The sequence below is a fragment of the Tamandua tetradactyla genome, chromosome 21 (assembly GCF_023851605.1).
Source record: "Tamandua tetradactyla isolate mTamTet1 chromosome 21, mTamTet1.pri, whole genome shotgun sequence".
Classification (NCBI taxonomy): Eukaryota; Metazoa; Chordata; class Mammalia; order Pilosa; family Myrmecophagidae; genus Tamandua; species Tamandua tetradactyla.
Genome location: NC_135347.1, coordinates 14,527,176 through 14,543,136, shown reverse-complemented (window position 1 = coordinate 14,543,136; position 15,961 = coordinate 14,527,176). Strand labels below are relative to the sequence as shown.

The window sequence follows — 15,961 nt, the reverse complement described above, 5'->3', positions numbered from 1 at the left end:
CAAGACATATTAAAAGAGGAACTACAGGTAGATAGGTAAAAAAACAGGAGTAAGAGATCTGGAGAAGAGTGTAGAAATGAAGAATACCAGTAAAGATAAAAAGAGAAAAAAAATTAGACATGACATATAAAATTCAAAAGACAAAATGACAGAAAAAAGTACTGCCTTTACAGTAATAAAATTAAATATTAATGGATTAATTCCCCAATCAGAAGACATAGACTGAGTTCTCTGAGCTTCTTCCAGTAAAACACTTCTCTTTGGCTCTGGTTGTTGGACTTAAGAGCATAGCCTCCAAACACCAGTCTTAACTCCTGCTCAAATGAAGAAAGTAAAGCTGCTTCCTGCTCCCACGCCAGAGGAAACATCAGCTGCTCTCAACTTGCCAAAAGGAGAAAGAGAGCAGCAGGAAGTAATTGAACATATTGATGAAGTACAAAATGAAATAGATAGACTTAATGAACAAACCAGTAAAGAGATTTTGAAAGTAGAACAGAAATACAATAAACTCCACCAACCATTCTTTCAGAAGAGGTCAGAACTGATCACCAAAATCCCCAATTTTGAGGTAACAACATTTGACAACCATCCACAAGTGTCTGCATTGCCTGAGGAAGAGGATGAAGAGGCACTGTATTATTTGACAAGAGTTGAAGTGACAGAATTTGAAGATATTAAGTCAGGTTACAGAATAGCTTTTTATCTTGCTGAAAATCTTTACTTCAAACATAAAGATCTCTCCAAAGGATTTCATCTGAATGAATGTGGTGATCCATCCTCAAATCAACTGAAATCAAATAGAAATCTAGAAAGGATTTCGTGAAATGTTCACGTCAAACACAGAATAAAGCAAGCAGGAAGAGGAAGCATGAAGAACCAGAGAGCTTCTTTACCTGGTTCACTGACCATTCTGATGCAGGTGCATGTCCATTACAGTACCATTTGGTTCCTGATATGGATGACGAAGAAGGGGAAGGAGGAGGAGGAGGAGGAAGATTAGAAGATATTGATGAAGAAGGGGATGAGGATGAAGGGGAAGAAGATGAAGATGATGATGAGGGAGAGGAAGGAGAGAAGAATGAATGAGAAGATGACTAATAGAATACTGATGGATTCCAAAGATTCCAACTTTCCCTTTTAATTTTCTCTACTCCCTGGGGGCAAGTTGCAGTCTTTTTTCTTTTTTTCTTTTTTTTTTTTTTTTTACTCTTGTGCTCAGTTGCCCTGCTTTTGAGTCTCTTTTCTCTCCTTTATGCTATGGTTCACAACTTCTTAGGGGGAAAATGCCTTGTGCAGAATACAGTGAGAAAAGAATCTCTACCTGTTTCTGTTTCAAAATTCATTTTTATCCCTTCTTGTCTCAACAAAAAATCTTTATGGACGCAACAAACCTGACCATGCTCTGTGGGAAAATAGATAAACCTTCTGCCCCCCTTGCTCTGCTGGAAACTGAAGGGTGCTAGGCCCCTGTGTAGTAGTGCATAGAAATCCAGCCTTTCCCTCCTTTCTCTGTATATTGGGCTCAGAGATTACACTGTGTCTCTATGCGAATATGAACAGTTAGCATTTACCATTGTATCTGTCTACTTTCTCTTGTTTAAAAAAAGATAAAAGCTGTTAAAAATGGGGCTATAGAAGGTCAGCAAATGGTGGATTTGCGATGTTTGGATGGGGTGAAAGGGAATTTTGACAGCATGGTTTCTCCTTTGGCATGTTTAATTGTGATGTTTACTGGACATCCTTGCAGTTTAAGATGATACATTTACAATAAAATTCTCTCTTAATGATGACTTGAGCCCTGCAACTTCATGGGAGAATCAGCAGAATCTGTGGGATCTTATTTGGAAATGACATTCTTTATTGCAATTTTTTTCCTGTTAATTTTTTAATTTTCTTTTTCTTTCACTGGGAAGGAAAGGCGATATTTAGTTGTAAACATTAAAAGTGTACAAGTCACATTGTTACAATAAAACTAAGTGTGGGAGTCAGGGCCAAGATGGTGGCTTAGTGAGGAGTGGGATTCAGTTCATCCTCCAGAGCAGCTAGTAAATAGCCAGGAATGGTACAGAACAACTGCTGGGGCCGCATCAGTGACCGGACACACAGTATACCTCAGTCTGGACCAGATGGACCAGCTGCGATCCCACCCAGAACCATGAGTCTCCCAAGCCATGGTGGCCAGCACCCCTCCCCGACAGGCTGCTTCCCAGAGGGAAAAGGAAAGGTACTTTACCAGCAGCAGGGGCTGAGTTCTACCAAGCTCCAATTGTGGAATTAATTAACAAATTCTGACTACTGAAAATAGGCCCCCAACTCAGCTGAACCTCAAGTAAAAGCAGAGGTCACTGGTTTTGCCCTGGCACAGAGGGGGCAGAGCTAACAGAAAAAGAAAAAAAAAAAAAAACAGAGATTTTTTTGTTGCTCAGATGCAGCCTCTCTCTCTCAGCCAACGCAACAAGCAAACTCACTGCCCACTCCCTCTCTATGTGGGGCATGACTCCCAGGGGTGTGGACCTTCTGGGCAACGTGGGACAGAAATCCTAGATGAGCTGGGACTCAGCATCAAGGAATTGAGAAAACCTTCTCGACCAAAAGGGGGAGAGAGAAATGAGACAAAATAAAGTGTCAATGGCTGAGAGATTCCAAACAAAGTCAAGAGGTTATCCTGGAGGTTATTCTTACACATTAAATAGATAACACCTTTTTAGTCCAGCAGGGGCTGGAGGGAACTGCCTGAAAATGTAGAGCTGTGTGCTGGTAGCCATGTTTCTTGAAGAAGATTGTATAATGATACAGCTTCCACAATGTGACTGTGTGATTGTGAAAACCTTGTGTCTGATGCTCCCTTTATCTACCTTATGGACCGATGAGTAAAACATATCGATTAAAAATAAATAAATAAGGGAAACAAATGTTAAAATAAATTTAGTAGATTGAAATGCCAGTGATCAATGAAAGGGAGGGGTAAGGGATATGATATGCATGAACTTTTTTCTCTTTTCTTTTTATTTCTTTTTCTGAATTGATGCAAATATTCTCAGAAATGATCATGATGATGAATATACAACTATGTGATGATATTGTGAATTACTGATTATATATGTAAAATGGAATGATCATATGGTAAAAATGTTTGTGCTTATATGTTGGTATGCTTAATCAATAAAATAAATTTTTAAAGAAACCAAAAAACTAAATGTGTACACACACACACAAAGATGTAGACTGGCAGAATGGATTTAAAAAAAGCAGGACCTATCTATATGCTGTCTACAGGAGACTAACTTTAGACCCAAGGACAAAAACAGATTGAAAGTGAGAGGTTGGGAAAGGATATTTCATGCAAACAACAATCAGAAAGGATCAGGAGTAGCTGTACTAATAACTGACAAATTAGACTTCAAATGTAAAGCAATTAAAAGAGACAAAGAAGGACACTATGTACTAATAAAAGGAACAATTTAACAGGAAGACATAATGCTCATAAATATTTATACACCAAGCCAGAGTGCTCCAAAATACCTGAGGCAAACACTAACAACACTGAAGGGAGAAGTAGACACTTCTACCATAATAGTTGGAGACTTAATTCCCCGCCCTCATCAATGAATAGAAACTTTTAGACAGATGATCAATAAGAAACAGAGATTTTAAATAATATGATAAATAAACTAGACTTAAAAGGCATTTACGGAACATTACACCCCACCACAGCAGGATACCCGTTTTTCTCAAGTGCTCATGGATCATTCTCAAGGATAGACCATATGCTGGTTCCTAAAGCAAGTCTCAATAAATTTTAAAGTATTGAAATCATACAAAACACTTTCTACGATCATAATGGAATGAAATTGGAAATCAACAACAGGCAGAAGGCCAGAAATTCACAAATATAGAGAGGCTTAAAAACATACCCTTAAACAACCAGCAGGTCAGGGAAAAAATTACAAGAGAAATCAGTAAATACCTCTAAACAAAAACACAACATATTAAAATTCATGGGATGAAGCAAAACAGTGCTGAGAGGGAAATTTATTGCCCTAAATGCCTATATTAAAAAAGAAGAAAGAGAAAATTTGAGAAATTAACTGTTCATTTGGAAGAACTAGAGAAAGAATAACAAACTAACCCAAAGCAAACAAAAGGAAAGAAAATAATGAAGATGAGAACATAAATAAATGAAATTAAGAACATGAAAAGAATTGAGAAAATCAACAAAACCAGAAGTTGTTGCTTTAAAATAATCAATAAAATCATTGAATTCTTAGCTAGACTAACAGAGAGAGAGAGAGAAAGGTGCAAATAAGTAAATAAAATAAAAAATGGAAGAGATGACATAACCACTGACGCTGCAGAAAAAAGGGAGGTAATGAGATGATACTATAAGCAACTATATGCTATAAACTAGACAATATGGATGAAATGGACAACTTCCTAGAAAGGCATGAACAACCAACATTGACTCGAGAGGAATTAGAGGACCTCAATAAACCAATCACAAGGAAAGAGATTGAATCAATCATCAAAAGGCTCCCCAAAAAGAAAAGTTCAGGACCAGATGGGTTCACATGTGATTTCTACCAAGTGTTCAAGAAAGAATTAGTACCAATTCTGTTCAGATTCTTCAAAAAATTGAAGAGGAGGGAAAGCTACCTAACTAATTCTATGAAGCCAACATCACCCTAACACCAAAGCCAGACAAAGATACTACAAAAAAATGAAACAGACCAATTTCTTAAATGAATATAGATGCAAAAATCTTCAACAAAATATTTTCAAATTGACTCCAGCAGTACATTAAAAGAATTATACTCCATGACCAAGTGGGATTTATTCAAGGTATGCAAGGATGCTTCAACACAAGAAAATCAATTAATGTAATACACCATATCAACAATTCAAAGCAGAAAAAGCATATGATCATCTTAATTGATGCAAAAAAGCATTTGACAAAATTCAACATCCTTTCTCAATGAAAGCAGTTCAAGGTTAGGAATAGAAGGGAACTTCTTCAACATGATGAAGGAACACAGCTAACATCATCCTCAATGGGGAAAGATTGAACGCTTTCCCTCTAAGATCAGGAACAAGACAAGCAAGCCCACTGTCACCACTGTTATTCAACATTGTGCTGGAAATTCTAGCCAGAGCAATTAGAAAATTGCTTCCAAATTAGAAAGGAAGAAATAAAACTCTCACTGTTTGCAGATGGATGACATGATACTATATGTCAAATATCCTGAAAAATCTACAGCAAGACTACTAGAGCTAACACGCGAGTACAGCAAAGTGACAGGGTACAAAATCAACACCCAAAAATCAGTATTGTTTCTATACACTAATGATGACCAATCTGAGGAGGAAATCAAGGGGAAAATATCCATTTACAACAGTACCAAAAGAATCAAATATTTAGCAATAAATTTAACTGGGGATACAAAAGACCTATATGAAGAAAACTACAAGAAATTGCTAAAAGAGATCTTGGAAGACCTAAATAAATGGAAGGGCATACCACTTTCATGGACTGGAAGACTAAGTACGGTCAAGATGGCAATTCTACCCCAATTGATTAATAGATTCAATGCAATATCAAATAAAATCCCAACAACTTACTTTGCAGAAATAGAAAAACCAATAACCAAATTCATTTTGAAGGACAGTGTGCCCCAAATAGCTAAAAATAAAGTGGGAGGTCTCACATTATCTGAATTTAAAACATATTACAAAGCTGCAGTGGTCAAAGCAGCATGGTACCGGCATAAAGATGGATATACTAACCAATGGAATTAAACTGAGTGTTCAGAAATAGACCCTTTCTTCTCTGAACAATTGATCTTTTGATAAGGCAGTCAAGCCAACCCACCTGGGATGAAGCAGCCTTTTCAATAAATGGTGTTGGGAGAACTGGATATTCATATACAAAAGAATGAAAGAGGATCCATATTTCACACCCTTTACAAACATTAACTCAAAATTAATCAAAGGCCCAAACATTAGCGCTAAGACTATAAAACTTTTAGGAGAAAATATAGGGAAATGTCTTATAAGTCTTGTAATAGGAGGCAGTTTCCTAGACCTTACATCCAAAGCACAAGCATTGAAAAAAGAAATAGATAAATGGAATCTCCTTAAAATTAAGCACTTTTGTGCATCAAAGAACTTTGTCAGGAAAGTAAAAACGCAGCCTACACAATGGGAGACAATATTTGGAAACCACATGTCAGATAAGGGTTTAGTATCCAAATATATAAAGAGATTCTTCAACTCAATAATAAAAAAAAAAAAAGACAGGGCAGGCCACGGTGGCTCAGCAGGCAAGAATGCTTGCCTGCCATGCCAGAGGATCCGGGTTCAATTCCTGGTGCCTGATTTGTAAAAATAAAAAATAAAATAAAAAAGACAAATAACCCAATTTAAAAATGGGCAAAAGGGCGGGCCACGGTGGCTCAGCGGGCAAAGTGCTTGCCTGCTATGCCGGAGGACCTCGGTTCGATTCCCGGCCCCAGCCCATGTAACAAAAACGGAGAAACAAAATACAATAAAACAAGAAAATGTTTCCCTTTCTTCCTCCCTTCCTTCTATCCTTCCTTCCTTCTCTCTGTCTTTCCTTTAAAAAAAAAAAAAAAAAAAAAAAAAAAATGGGCAAAAGACATAAACATACAATTCTCAGAAGAGGAAATACAAATGGCTAAAAGGCAGATGAAAAGATACTCAACTTCACTGGCTATTAGGGAAATACAAATCAAAACCACAATGAGGTATCATCTCACACCCATCAGAATGGCCATTATCAGAAAAACAGAAAACTGACAACTGCTAGAGAGGATATGGAGAAAAAAGCACACTAAACCACTGTTGGTGGGAATGTAAAAATCACAATCACTCTGGACCTCAGTTTAGACTTTCCTCAGGTAGCTAAACATAGAATTGCCACATGATCCAGTAATACCACTGCTACGTATGTATTCAGAGGAACTGAAGGCAAGGACACAAACAGACATTTGCACACTGACGTTTACAGCAGCATTATTTATGATTGCCAAGAAATGGCAATAACAGCCCAAATGTCCATAACAGAATTTTTATTAGGGAATGCTTCCCAGTCCTTTTATAGAAACCCTATAACAAGGGCTTGAATGTACTTTACAATGACCAGATATCGTATAAATGTATAACATCACACTGCCCTTGTGTAACCTCCCCAGTGGGGCTAGGTCTTCTTCAGCAAGACTCCTCTCCATGTGAAATGTACCAAAGTCATTTAAAGAAAATACACATCACCTAAAATACCAGAAAGACAGACAATGGCAAAACAGGCAGTCACAGCCCCTCTGGTGGCTCACAGAGCAAGAGCATGCACAAAAGGTGCATGCTCTTTTCTTTCACACAGGGTTTTTTGGTTCAGTTGTTTGTTTCATAAAAAAGAAAGGGAGACTGTTGACTTTGGATGTCATACATGAGTTCCTGCAGATGGAGGTGACTGAAAGATGTACTGAGTGAGAAGTAGATTGGTGAACTATGGTGTATACATATGATCGAACATTGTGCTGCTACAAAAAAGGAACAAAGTTGTGAAGCATGCAACAATGTGAATGAAACCTTGGGACATTTGGTGAGGCAAAATAAGATCACAAAACAAAAGATCAAATATTGTATGATCTTGTTTAGAAAATACTTATAAGAAAACTGGAACCCAAATCATAATCTCTTATAGCAGTCACATTTAGTCCAGAGCAATAAGTGTTATTTCTGGATTTTGAGGTGCAGTTTTATATATGTACAAACTGGTATTGAGATAGAAGAACAAGGCCAACCAGGTAAGGATTAAGGTAATTCTGAATATAGGGGTAAGGAAGACATGGTCTGTATTTTAGAACTTTACATACTCTTTGAGACCAAAGGAAGAAAGTTTTGTCTAGAACATAAATTTTCTGTAGCACATAATATAATTCAACCTGTCTGGATAGATCAATTAAATGACCCAAACACAGGGAGCCCAGAATAAGAATGAGAGACTTTAATCCCGTACAGTTTAATGTAAAGCCAAGATACATCCCAGAGTATATTAAGCAGATAGTCAAAAAGATAGTCAAAAAGATAGTCAAAAAGCATCCCTTGAGAGATGAGAGAAAAAATATGGAACTATTAAACTTCACCACCAGGGAAACCCCATATACTGTGTCAAACATTAGGGACACCCAAATCTATAGGCCAAGCCCTTGATCTTGCAACTTGCTCTTGTGAAGCTTATGTATGTAGAAGAGAAGCTTAGCCTACTGTGCTTGTTTGAAAGGATGTATGGACCCTAGAAAAGCCATGTTTTAATCAAAATTCCATTTTGTAGAGGTAGAATAATCCCTATTGAATACTGTATGCAATTAGATCATCTCCCTGAAGATGTAACCTAATCAAGAGTGGTTGTTAAACAGGATTAGGGGAGATGTGTCTCCACTCATTTGGGTGGATCTTGATTAGTTTCTAAAGTCCTATAAAAGAGGAAACATTTTGGAGAATGAGAGATTTGTAGAGAGCAAAGAATGCTGCAGCACCACGAAGCAGAGAGCCCACTAGCCAGTGACCTTTGGAGATGAAGAAGGAAAACGCCTTCTGGGGAGCTTCATGAAACCAGAAGCCAGGAGAGAAGGCTAGCAGATGACACCGTGTTCGTCATGTGCCCTTCTAGCTCAGAGAGAAGCCCTGACTATGTTCACCATGTGCCTTCTCACTTGAGAAAGAAACCCTGAACTTCAACGGCCTTCTTGAACCAAGGTATCTTTCCCTGGATGGATGCCTTTGATTGAACATTTCTATAGACTTGTTTTAATTGGGACATTTTCCCGGCCTTAGAACTGTAAACTAGCAACTTATTAAATTCCCCTTTTTAAAAGTCATTCTGTTTCTGGCATATTTCATTCCAGCAGCTAGCAAACTAGAACACCTGCCTATAGGTATGCCTAAGAGTTACTTCTGGAGGACCTCTTTTATTACTGAGATGTGGCCTTTCTCTCTAAGCCCAACTCTGTAAGTGAAACCATTGCCCTTTCCCCTGAATGGGACATGATATCCAGGGATGAATGTCTCCCTGCTGGCATAAGAGATGATTCCTAGGGATGGGCCTAGTCCTGGCACCATTGGATCAACAATGCCATCTTGACCACTAAGGGGGAAAGAAGTGTAACAAATAAGGTATCAGTGGCTGAGAGAGTTCAAACAGAGTCAGGAAGCTACTCTGGAGGTCACTCTAATGCAAGCTTCAATTAGACAGTGCTTTCTAGCATAACTTGCCAAATCCCAACCAAAACCATTCCTGCCAATCCTAAAGAATACCTAGGGCATTATATAAGATTCTGCAAAGGTTCCATGCACTAAGGTAACTTTCCAGAAACCTACACTCTCCAGATGGGTCCCTGGACCAGAGAAGTCCTAAAATGCAGAGGGGCCAGCCTTTCCAGTACATCAATTAGTTCCATCCCCCATCCCATATTATCAACAGCCCCTTCCAACATGAAAAAGTTAGAATGGGTATAGCCCAAATACCCCTAAGGAGTGGAAGAAAGATCAAAGTTAATGGTGAGGTATACAGAGAAGGTAGGGTTTAACAAATGAGTATGAATGCTGAATAGTTACATTGATACTTCTTCCAGTCTCCAGTACCTTAGAACAGCTAGAAGTAAAAACCCATACCAAAAACTGAAATCTGTTCTACAACTAATTGTTTTTATTGCTTTTTTGTATATATGTTATTTTTCACAAAAAAAAAAAAAGAAAGAAAGAAAAGGAGCATAACAGAGAAGACAGGATTCAACAAATGAGTATGATAGCTAAATCATCATATTGATATTGCTTTTGGCCTCCAGTGTCTTGGAGCAACTAGAAAGAAAAATGATAAATCATGGAACTGTAACCCATACCAAACTTCAAAATTTGTCCTATAACTACTTGTTAAAATGTACTTGGAAATTTATTGCTTTTTTGTATATATGTTATATTTCACAATTTAGAAAACGTTAAAACTAAAAACAAAAAAGGAAAGAAAGAAAGGGAGAGCCTTAATTTAAACAATTCTATGTAGGACTTTATCCTAAATCAGTTAATGTTAGCTAAATTAATGCACCCATCTAAGCTAAGGATCAAGTAAGGTTTTGAGGCATCTAGTTAAATGTCCATAAAAGCCCTGTCATTCTTTTTACTATTATTTTACTGTATGTCAATAAAATACTCTGTAAAGTGTTTGACATCACACCTAAAAAAGGTGACAACCAGAGAGAAAATAATTTATCTCCAACCTCCAGTATCCATTCTGTCAGCATAAAAGCACTTAAATGTTCTTTGTATTCATTATAACTTCATTCAATAACATTCATTGCTTTTGAATCAAATATTTAATAATTGCTAACTACATGCCAGGGCTGAATATTGACAATAAAGGCAGTAGTTCTTATCTCTACCAATCATGAAATTTTAGGGACCAGTGAAGGGGTAAACAACATATAGGCAATTAAGTACAGTGAGAGAAGTTAGAAGGAGTTCCCCAGTTTCCTGGAGGAATCAACCTCCAAGCTGTGTTCTTAAGAATGTTAAGAACTATGCAAAGGAAGAAAGATGCCATGCATAGGGAAATATGATTTCAAAGGTGTGGAGAAGAAATAAAATAAAGATTTGAAGAAACAGAAAGTAACTCTAGCATTGGTAGGTAGCAACACTTAAGAAAGGTGTATTCATTTGCTAAATGCTGCCAGAATGCAATATAACAGAAATGGAACAGCTTTTTAAAAAGGAATGTGTTAAGTTACAAGTTTACAGTTCTAAGACCACAAAAATGTCCAAACTGAGGCATCCAGAGAAAGATACCTTCACTCAAAAAAGGTTAATGTCTGTCACGTGGGATGGCACATGTCTGTCATCTGCTAGTCACTGTTTCCAGTTCTGTTGCTTCCAGTTTCTGATTCCAGTGACTTCCTCTCTAAGGTTCTGTGGGTCTTCACATAGCTTCTCTAGGGTAAAACTTTGGATTTCATCTCTTAGCTTCCCTTCACTCTCTCCAGGTTCCTGCTTGCTTAGCATCTCATGGGAAGGCACATGGCAATGTCTGCTGGGCTCTGCATTTCCAAATGTCCCATCTAAGTATCTGCTCTCTCTGTCAGGACTCCAAATCTCTCCAAACATCTGTATCTCTGTTGGTTCTGATGTTCTCCAAAATGCCTCCCTTTTAAAGGATTCCACTAAACTAATCCAGACCCACCTTTAATGGGTACAGTCACATCTTCATCTAATCAAAATGTCACACCCACAATTGAGTGGGTCAGTCTCCATAAAAACAATCTAATCAAAGGTTTCCACCCTACAATATTGAATCAGGTTTAGAGGAACATGGCTTTTCTGGAGTACATAACAATTTCAGACTAGCACAGAAGGCATTACCACAAAGGGCTCAGGAAATATCTGTGATTGAGATATTCATTGTGATTGACCAAAAAGAGTGCTTACAATAAGATAAAACAAGGGCCTAGCAGCCAATCCTAAAGAACACCTAGGGCAATATATAAGATTCTATAAAGGTTCCATGCTCTAGGATAACTTTCTAGAAACCTACAACCTCCAGATGGGTCCCTGGACCAGGTAAGCCCTGAAACCTAGAGGGCCCAGCCTCTCCAGAACATCAGATAGTTCCAAACCGAAAAAGTTAGAATGGCCATAGCCCACATACCCCTAAAGAGTGGGAAAGAAAGATCAAAGGTGATGGTGGATTTATACAAGAAGGAAGGGTTTAACAAATGAGTATGATTGTCAAATCATCAAATTGATATTTCTTTTAGTCTCCAGTATCTTTGAGCAGCTAGAAATAAAAACCTAAAATTATGGAATTATGACCAATAAACTCTGAAATCTGTTTTACAACTAATTGTTGTGCTGTGCTTTGAAATGTATTACTTTTTTGTGTATATGTTATTTTTCACAAAAAAAGAAAAAAAGTCAATTGTGATGATAAAAGAATATTTATTCCTTCTAGCCTCCTATATTCTGGAACAGTTGGAAGGAAAACTCTGAAATGATGGTATGGTAGCCCATGACAAACTCTGGGATCTTTCCTATAACTATTTGTTGAAGAATGCTTTGGAAACTATTGCTTTTTTCTTTCTTTGCTTTGTATATATATATATGATATATTATAAAATTATAAAGTTAAAAATAAAATAAAAGAAAAAAATTAAAAGTTCACTTTACAACCAAAAAAAAAACAAGGGCCAGTACTCAAAAACTGCCAACATTCAACATTTAAGTGATGGGCAGAGGAAAAGATATCCACGAAGAAGCCAGAGATGGAGGGGGTGGAGGTGGAGGCAGAGCAGAGGAACACTAGAAGATTATAGTATTACAAAATCCAAGGGAAGCGTTTTCAAGAAACAAGGTGTAGTCAAGTACTATTTTCTCTTAAGATATCTGGCAAGTTAAAGAACAAAAAGTATACTTCTGAATAAACTGACAAGGATGCCACTGGCAGTGTTTGAAAGTATCAGAGAAAAGCAGAAGAGGAACGAGAATGTAGTGGATTGAATCAATAGAGAAGTAGGGTCAGCAGATACAGACAAATCTTTACAGAACACTGGCTAGAATGAAGAGAAGAGGGATGAGGTCACAGCTGGAATGGACCACGAGGTTGAAAGAATTTTGTCCCTTTTAAGATGTAAGCAGTACAGCATATAAAATGCTAATGGGAAAAAGCCAGTAGAGAAATAGAGGTTGAAGATACAGGAGAGATAAGTCTGAGAAGAAGCAAAGAAGAAGAGAATGGATGTCTTGGGATATCAAGCCAAGATTTAGGGCAATCAACACTAATCAAGGAGAACAGAGATTCAAGGAACAGAGAAGTCCCAGATACCGTCCAATAAAAGGGCAGGGGCTGCATTGGAAAGGGTAGAAGTAAGCCAGTTAACAGTAGCCTCTCCTGGTAAAAGGTCGTTGAATTTACTAAAAAGAGGCAGCCTTGAACTATAGACGACCCCATGCCATACACACTGAATGACAGGTTTCTGGAGCTTTCTTTTACTACAGGGTAGTAAAAGATAAAATTCTTGCCACTCGAATAGAAAAAGGAAAAAAAAAAAAAAAAAAACCCTGAGGGAGAAAACCACAAATCCCCAAAACACTAAAGAGCTAACAGATAGCTTAGTTAATCATTTACCTTTATCCCAGATAAATGGTTGCTGCTGGGTTGGTTTAAATAATGGGAATTCATTGGCTCATGGTTTTGAGGCTAGTAAAAGTCCAAATCAAGCCATCATCAAGGTAATGCTTTCTTCCTGAAAACTGGCTTTCTGGGGCTAGCTGCAGGTAAGCAATGCACATGCTACCCTCTCCTAGTGTCTCTCTTCTCTCCTGGGTTCCACTGACTTTCAGCCTCTGACTGCTCCCTCTGGCCTTCTCCCTGTCTGTGACCTTCCCTATAAAACCTTCATAATTGTATTAAGACCCATCCTGACACAGCAGGGCCATACTTTAATCAAAGTAATCTCATCAAAAGGTCCCATTTACAAGAATTCACACCCGCAAGAATGGACCTCGTCTAAGAACATGTTTCTCTGTGATACATAGCTTCAAACCACCACAGTTGCCTCTTCTATTCCTGAAGGATCTCCAAGTAAGATTCATCAGCCTTCCCGATTAGTTTGTTCCATGGTTTAATCATCATAAAGACAAGAAGACCCACCTTTATCAAACAGAACTCTCAAGGTACAATTTTATCCCATTTTCTCTTGCTCTAGCCTACATAGTGGGATATTACAGGCATTTGTTAAGTGACACTTTAGTCATTGATTCCTTAGATTATAATAAACCCAGCATTTTGACTCTTACTCCCAGGCTCTACCTCTAGCCTATTTTTCAACTCTCCACCCATGCTTCCTCCAGCTTCTCAATATTGTTCTTGCTGATCAATATCTGTCTTTCTATTTCTGCTTTCCTTCCTCCTTTACTTGAAACATCTATCAAAACGTGATGTTCAATGATGTCTCCATTAATCTTTAAAGAACTGCTGAGGATAGCTTCCCAACTGGTTCCTTGCTTATGTAGCCTGTTCTTGGGGAACTTTTATAACTTGATTCTTATTGAATTTTTTCCCTTGGCAAGTCCTGAACCTGTGCCTGACTCTCAGACTCCAACTTCACAATCCATTATCAATTCAACTATTTATTTCAAAAATATTTTTAATCCATTCTATGTTCTGGGAACCGTTACAGGCACTGGTTATACAAAAGAGAGCAAAACAGACACAGCTCCCACCCTACTGTCCAGTGAAGAAGCCAAATGCTAAACAAATAATCACACAAATACATGTAAATTTGTAACTTTGGTAACCCAGGTAAAATAGAGCTGTGGTGGTAGGAGAACTGAAAATAAGTGAATTTAACCCAGTTATTAAAGTCTAAAAAGGCTTCCCTGAGGAGTTGAGCTAACACCTGGAAGGGGAGTAGAAAGTAAATGGACTCAAAAGTATGTGGGAGTGAGAAGGGGTTTGAAGGACATGGAAACAGCATTTTAAAAGGCTCTCTGGCAAGTCCGAGTGTGAGGCCCTAGAGGGACTGAGAGAAACCCGTGGGTGAGAAAGGGGAGGGTAAGGAGTGAAAGTAAGCTGGAGGGACAGGAGATCTTGTTAAGGATTTTGTCTTTGAAATGAGTACACTGGCTGCAGTGTTCAGAGCCAATCGGAGGGTCAAAGAAACATTATCAAACACCAGTCAGGAGACAGCTACAATTGCCAAGGCCTGATAAATCAGACTAGGGTGAATTCAAGAGCCACTATTTCAGGAGTTAAAATTGGCAGGACTTGATGAACTGAATGTGATGTAAATAGGTCAAGGATGATCCCTGGGTTTCCACCTTCAGCAGGTGGTTGAACGATGGTGCTGTTCACTGAGAGAATGGCACTGGGTGAATTTGGTGAGTATGGTTAGAGTTGGTTTTGAGTTGAATTTGAAGTGCCTTTGTGACAACCAGGAGATGTCAATGAGCAAATGGAAAAGAGAGGCCCGGTATGCATTCCATTAGAGGCACACAAGATCATTTTGTGCCAAAAATAAAAATTATTTTAATAGTTATGGATTTAATTTAATATTTAACAAGCAAGTGATTTAGAGCTATTACCTCAGTGGAACTTTGTGAGTCCATATAAAATCAATTTTTTTAATTATTAAATAAAGTAAACCACAGTAAAGAAGATAAATGAAACATGAGAAATTTGGATGTATGCAAGCATTACATATGTAAATAAGGTTTTGGAAACTCTGGCCTAAGAGAAGTTCAGCCTCCAATTTAATTGCCAACTTAGAGAAACAATGATTCATCTGACCAAAAGTTGAGACACATTTTCAAACCTATTGGTTACCATGTGTGCAGACACTGATAGCGAATGAAATAAAGAATTTCAGGACATTACAAAACAAACAAAAAAAGTTTGTATATCCTTCACACATTTCTTTCTTCATCTGAAGAAATCTCTTCAAAACTTCTCCAACATTTATGTCTCCAAATTTGAAGAGAATTGCTTCTGTCCTTTGAGAATGGTTGAGTGGTTCAGCGGCATTTCAAAGGAAGGCAAAGGTGCTTGCCCTGCCTGGACTCTGCAAGATGACTTCCTTTCAGAGAATGGAGCACAGAGGTAAACTCTGTGTACAGAGGTGGTATGAGTTCAATGATACTATTACAGTAGCTCAATAGAGAGCTCTGTACTTGGGCTTCAAAAAGCCTCAAGTGAAATCTGTGATACTCAAAAGCATCTCCAACTCCCTTTACACAGGTAATTATATTTCATGAGTTTCTATTTCTACTCTCCTCCTCCAATAAGTACAGAAAAGAGAAAGGTCTCCTGTGCTAGCAGTCTCTTCAGTGAACTCCCAGGGCTTATCAACTGGTCTCACACGGGTGACCTAAGTCTGAAATAATAACCCAGCACCGAAAGCCA

General features: G+C 37.9%; 1 long non-coding RNA gene and 1 pseudogene across 1 annotated transcript in view; one reads left to right on the top strand and one right to left on the bottom strand.

The window, feature by feature from the left end:
- LOC143665489 (uncharacterized) overlaps positions 1–15,961 on the bottom strand; it is a 98,454-nt gene that overhangs the window by 5,367 nt on the left and 77,126 nt on the right. The window lies entirely within an intron of this gene.
- On the top strand, positions 323–1,114 carry LOC143665747 (protein SET-like; annotated as a pseudogene).